The sequence below is a fragment of the Abramis brama genome, assembly GCF_963993115.1.
Source record: "Abramis brama genome assembly, chromosome: 6".
Classification (NCBI taxonomy): Eukaryota; Metazoa; Chordata; class Actinopteri; order Cypriniformes; family Leuciscidae; genus Abramis; species Abramis brama.
This window is the reverse complement of record NC_139968.1, coordinates 34424769-34431627: the sequence shown is the minus strand read 5'-3', so window position 1 is coordinate 34431627 and position 6859 is coordinate 34424769. Positions and strand designations below refer to the sequence as shown.

The 6859-nt window shown below is 37.4% G+C and overlaps 1 long non-coding RNA gene across 1 annotated transcript; it reads left to right on the top strand.

Annotated features, from left to right (window-relative positions):
- Nucleotides 1–2123: 2123 nt before the first annotated feature.
- Nucleotides 2124–5567, top strand: LOC311085425. Its single transcript, XR_014606822.1, has 4 exons — nucleotides 2124–2615; nucleotides 3432–3588; nucleotides 3665–3857; nucleotides 5005–5567. It is a non-coding gene; the product is annotated as an uncharacterized lncRNA (long non-coding RNA).
- Nucleotides 5568–6859: the final 1292 nt, after the last annotated feature.

Here is a 6859-nt window from a genome sequence, read left to right as displayed (position 1 = left end):
AAGACGAGATCACTTACGCTGAACCAGCGTTCTACAAAAGAAACGCACAGAAAACGGTAAGACAATGTATTATTAAGTTATGTTGTGTTTCTCTGTGTCATTTCAGCAGTGAGTCAGATGCAATTGTGTTTTTGACTGTATAATGATCCATCAAACACAACAGCACCAAATCAGATGTTTAATAAAAGCCATAAGATTATCAATGCAAGAAAGACTTTTGTTATTTTCCTATTGTGTTGTTTGGATCACATCACAGATTACATTTTTAGCAAGTAATTAGTCATTTGAAATGTAATACATTTTTAAAGCAACTGAGAAACACTGAAAGACTGCAGGGGCCTGTTTCAATAAGGAGGTTCAACCAACTCTGAGTTAAAACTTGAACTCTGAGTTGACTTACCCTGAGATGGAAAACTCTGAGTTTTCGGTTACAGAACAGCTGAAATGAGTTAGTTCAATTAACTCTGAGTTGACCTACTCTGAGTTAAGCGCGTGCACCACAACTATAAAAAGCCATTATCAATGGAGCGCAGATATTACGAGTCACCATGGCAACAGCGCCAGACAAAAAGAGGAATTACTGTTATACAGTGTTGGGTGTAATTAATTACCAACACTGTAATGAATTGCTGTAAAAATTACAGCATTATTTTACAGCAGCTGGCTGTTTTCTAATAATACAGCATATTGCTGTAAACTGCAATGCATTCTGGGGTCGCTAGGCGGTTTAATTCAAAATACAGAATATTGCTGTAAATTTCAAATCTTCAGAGGCATTTGTGATCTTCAACGGTCGTGTCGTCGACTTTCGGGTAGCGCAAGAGGAGTGCTTCACAACTCTGTGGTAGGGTGACCACCTGCTAATAAGCCCAAGGGGGGACAAGGGGTATGTTTCTGAGGGACAATGTGGGACACTGCCTGGCGCAGCGGTGCCCCCACCCCATGGGCAGACTCACTGTGGATAGTGGTTTACCCATTTCTAGCACATACCTCCTTACATCATCATGGTATATTAATAATGCCCTATTCCCCTAAACATGTATAATTGCTGATGTATGCTCATGAATAGGCCAACCAATGTGTATTTTTTTCTAAATAAAGATTCATAATATTTTGAACATTCAATGAATTGACAGATGCACTTCCACTTACGATTTAGGCTACTATTTAATTTAATTTATTTTTCATTACAATTTATTCACTTTAAATAAATTATAATATAAAATTATAGGATTAACAGGAATTGTAGTTGTTCAACACCACAGGAACAGTTAAAAAAAAAGTATTTTCAAAAAAAAAAAAAAACGATTGACATCGTATTCCCCTCCATGTCCGATTGAGAAGGACGTTTTGCAAAGGTCACAAAAAGCCCTCTCGGTATCCCCCTCAACACCTTTCAGCCACAAATATTCATTTTCCCAGTCTTTCTTGAACCCACACCTTCTCTTTTTAATTGATGATGGCGGTGCCTCTCAGACAGTCTCTTTCTCCATTTTTCGAATTGGAAAGCGCGCATCTAAAAGTTCCTTCCCAGTGTGTCTGGTATGCGCGTGCGTGCGCTGTCATGACAACAACGAAAAAGTTGACAACAGTCAGCAGTTCAACTGAGGGGTGGGTGTGGCAACAATAGCGTGCTGAACTGTCAAGTAATGTTCGTTTGGCTGCCTGGGGCTCGAGGATAGAGAGACCAACTTTTTTTTTTTGAGCAAGCATGGATTATGCGTGACACCACGGTCTCAATTTGCGGGACGCATGAATTGGGCTTCAAACGCTGTGCGCGCACGCGCTACGCGGGACGGGTGGTCACCCTACTCTGTGGTAAGTGACTTATTATTTCAGTTTCTTATTTTTCATGTTTGGTAACTCGTAGACTATGAAGGTAACGTTATATTCGCGGTTCATATTGGTAACCCCGGATCACACATCCTCCGACCACGGGGCGCGAAGGAGACTTGCGCCGGGCTTCAGCAGCGCGGACGCGGTAGTATTTTACACATCTCACCCCGGCGCTACAGCGGCTATGGGCAGAAAATCTATGGGCTCCTGTGTTAAGAATTATTTAATGATTATTTTACGGTGTAAATCAAATCAAAATCAAGTCATCTGTTAAAATGGGCGCCGAAATGAAAACGCCGTTGCTAAAGCCTTGCGTCAGACTCACGGAGGATGCGTGTCATATAGATTATAAATGATGCTGTAATAAGTTACCAGGTTTGTTGCACGTTTAATATGCCGGTGTAAAAATCCATAGTTGGCTTACATTTCAGTACGAAATGTGTTTTTTTTTAGCTGTAGCCTACTCTGTGTGTGAAATTTGCTTATTGTTTGTTTGTAATGCCGTTTTTAACTTTATTTAAAAAAAAGAGTTCCTGCACTCTGAATACTAAATTATAGTTTAAATGTAAAAAACCGAAAAATAAAAATGGTATAGTTAAAAATAACTATTGTCACATGTTGTATTGTTTTAGGAGACACAGACAAGTGGGCACTGGAAGGCCAAGTTGTGTGTGTGAGGATGGTCTTTCAGCACAGCTTCCTGTCTGGCCTTCCCATACTGTTCACAGCATATTACATATTCAATCAGGAGGAGGCAGTACCTTGGAGTTCATTCAAAGGTAATGATTGAATTCTTAACAACCTCAGAACCTGCATTTTACACATTTATTCAATATCAGAACTTGCCTTTTCTGTTGAGGCCTTTAAAGGGATAGTTCGGCCAAAAATTATATTAAACCCATGATTTACTCACCCTCAAGCCGTTCGAGATGCATATGTCAATCATTTTTCAGACGAACACATTTTCAGTTATTTTAGAAAATGTGTTAGATCTTTCAGTGGTTATAATGTGAAGTTATGGGGTCCACTCCTTCAAGCCAGTTATTTTCATTTATAAAGTTTTAAATATGTATATTTTTACGACAAAACCGCACGGATTACCCTCAGAAGGCCTTCGTTTATCCCCCTGGAGCCGGATGGGTTACTTTTGTGAAGGATGCATGCACATTTTTGGGACTTGAAGGAGGTGGATCCCATAACTTGACATTATAACCACTGAAAGATCTAAGACATTTTCTAAAATAACTGAAAATGTGTTAGTCTGAAAAATTATATGCATCTCGAACGGCTTGAGGGTGAGTAAATCATGGGTTTAATATCAATTTTGGCCGAACTATCCCTTTAACACAATGTTTCTCAACTCGAGAAGAGCGAATTTTTAGGGCGAATGATTTAGATCATCTTTAACACTAGCAAGCTAATGAGTTAAATCAGGTGTTTTAATTAGTGGACATATAAAACTTCCTGGGAGGTCCTCATGACTGGGGTTGAGAAACACTGCTCTAATATATGGTCCAATTTCAAAAACATGATTACAAGCCTCAAAAACTTAAAACCAATCTTAATTACATATTGTCTGTTTCCTGACCCTTTAGGCGCTTTGTATGTATTAATCCGGAAAGAGGAACAAAGAAATCAAGAGAAAAATTGCCATCTAAAACAACAGGGCAAATGGTACAGAAGAAACAGGTGAAACCACATGTTGCCACTCTGCCCAGCAAAGTGATGGATTAACAGTGGAATTTCTGAAATGTAAGTAGTACACACACACACAGATCTATTTTCCCTTTAATTGTAACCTTTTAATATTCTCTATCTGTTCACACAGCGCGATGTTCCCGGGAAATTGCCAGAATGCCTTCTGTGTGAACGCAAACACGACCTGGGACTGATGCCGGGTTGGGGACCTAGTAACATTGCCGTGTTCAGTCCCGGAACGCGCGCTATGTGAACAAAAGCCGTAATAATGCCGTGTTGTAGTGATGACGCTGAAGCCGGGATTGTTCGCCAGCTGTGAAACGGTATGTAATGCACAAGTTTATGATTGATTCAGAGAAAAAAATGCACAAGCGTGGTTTCTTGAGAGAGAGAGATCGCAGCTCATAAGCAAACTTAAAGGACAATTCCGGTATTTAACACTTTGAGTCTATTTTGTAGTTTGTTTTGAATGAACAAGAGTGGTGGACAAAGAAATTTTGACAATGGTTCCTGTCGCGACTTTTTGACTATTTTAGAATTGCCCATGACCGCTTTAGAATGGGAGTCTATGGCCATGCACAAACATGTCCTTAAAACAACCCTTAACGTTCGTTTTCAAAACTGTGCAACTCACCGAGTGGTTAGTGGTGTTCGTTGATGATTAAAAACAAGTAGCGTAGCGAAATACAGTTTCTGTCCTGTTTTATTTGCCATTTTGTAAAATCCATTGATTTCCGTTGGAGGACTCATTGCTCGTTGATATTACTGCGCTACCGGAAACGGAAAGGATGCTGTTTACATTTGATTGTAGTCTTTTAGGTCTTTTCGCTCGGTTCTCTGTCTCTCAGAAGCATAGAGCTCAGAAAGCTAGCGTGAGCAGAGCAACGGAAGTTGCGGAAGAGCGGAAGTTTATACGCGGTTGTGAGGTATCTGAAAAAATAGTTCCACTAAAGAAAAATAAACGGATTGAAATCATACATTGCGCCTATATATTTGTTTTTAATCATCAACGAACACCACTAACCACTCTTTTGAAACCACGTTTTGAAAACGAAAGTTAAGGGTTGTTTTAAGGACATTTGTGCATGGCCATAGACTCCCATTCTAAAGCGGTCATGGGCAATTCTAAAATAGTCAAAAAGTCGCGACAGGAACCATTGTCAAAATTTCCTTGTCCACCACTCTTGTTCATCCAAAACAAACTACAAAATAGACTCAAAGTGTTAAATACCGGAATTGTCCTTTAAGACGCTGCTGAGACATTACAAGTCACATCGATGTCACGTGTCTTTACGTGTTGTGTGTGAATCAAATGAACCTGGATCAAATCCCGGGTCACTTTTCCGGAATCTCTGTGTGAAAGGGGCTTAACTGTATCTGTCATCCCTGTATCTGTCTTTGACTGTATCATTATGTTTTGTAATATATCTAATATATATTGTCCTCTTTTTTTCTTTTCAATGTTTCTAGCGACTCTTTGCATCCTGTGATGGAACAGCATTCTGGAGCTGAATTGTTCTCCATTTTTGATCAGAAGTTTGTTGGACTGACTTGGGGCCTTGTTGTTTGGACATGTTTGTCTGGTAATGAAGTGGTGAAAATTCACCCGTCTCTTTTTGTTTTATTATTATGGTCGTGTTGGTCAACTTGTGGTTTTAAATGTATGTTGTTTGCGTATTTCTTCTTTGTGTGAAGGGCCATGACGGCTAATTTGTTTCAAGTAATTTAAAAATATTTAATTTCATGTCCATTTAAAAAAAAATACAATTTTGTAAATAAAAATGAAATCAAAATAATACAAAATACACTGTTTATGACTTTTTTTCATGCAGATTTTAAAGTTATAAATTTTTACCTGTTTTTCAAGATAAGTATGTTGAATTATTTTTTTGTTTTGTGAAGTAATAGGGGAATTAAGTTGTGCATTATACAACACTTTATGTATTTAAAAACAATTGTTTAAAGCTTATGCAGTTGATAAATAATTTGCATTTAAAATTCAGCTGCCAGTCATTAATACTCAAAAATCAGGAAAATATATTGTATACTTCATTTTACAACACTGTTAAAAATTACCTGTAAATTTTACAGTAAAATACTGGCAGCAGGGTTGCCAGCCAATTACTGTATTTTTTACAGTAGCGTTTCTGTAATTTAATTTACAGAATTTTACTGTAATGAGAGAATACAGTAAAATTCTGTAAATGAAATTACAGAAACGCTACTGTAAAAAATACAGTAATTGGCTGGCAACCCTGCTGCCAGTATTTTACTGTAAAATTTACAGGTAATTTTTAACAGTGAAGTAATCTACATATTGTGATTTGATTTAATTAAAGGGATAACTCTTAATTCTTCTGTAATTTAAAATAAAATCTGATGTAATTACATTAATTAGGCTACTGCATAGACTATAGAGAACAATTCTGTATAAAACAATAGTGGATTTAACATACATTTTTAAAAGGTATATTTTTTATGTAACCTTCTCCCTCTACACACTTTGGTCAAATCAAGAATAGTTCATGCAATTGTATATTGTTTATTTGAAAGCATTAAAAGTGCTGTTTCTTGTCTCTCCTTGTATTGTTCAAGTGGTTGAGGTTGATATGGGATTTAGTAATTAGTAATAAGTAGACCAATACTTTCTAAAGATAGTAATTATTACATTAATCTAATTACACTGTTGAAGATAACATTGATAACTATTTTAGAGTAACTTACCCAACTGTTATAATATCAGAGGTGAAACTGGAAGAACAGTATGTTATTCAACCTAATTTTAATTTTCATGTGGAGCAATCCTGCAGGCATTAAAAGACCATGGCAGCAGCTGAAAATTAAATATAAAAGCATAATTCAATCAGGTAAGGCTTGAGCATATCATGGGTGTAGGCTACCTGACTTTACAAACATTTGACATATTAAATTACTAAATAGCATCCAGTGTCTAGCAGTGCAGCAGCATTTTTGGCTGAGGGAATTCCAGGAGGGACTTCAGAGCCAGTCACTCCCAAAGATCCAAGGGCCTTCATAAAATGTAAGAGGTTTACATATGTGTTATTTTTTTAGATAGGCTATTTTTGATATTTCCGTTTATTTTACTTTGAGGTTGGGTTTTTTGTTGGTCCTAACAGATTCTGATGGTAATATCTGTCTTTTGGAGCCTCCTGTCCCAACAGAACCCCAGACAGTTGTAAGTAACCTACTCAATACACCAGAAATTAAATAGTGTTATAAAGTGCACTCGACCAAATGCTCATCTTCACAGGACGATGAGGATAAATAGTTTCTGCTGCCTACAGAGGTAATGTTAATATTATGT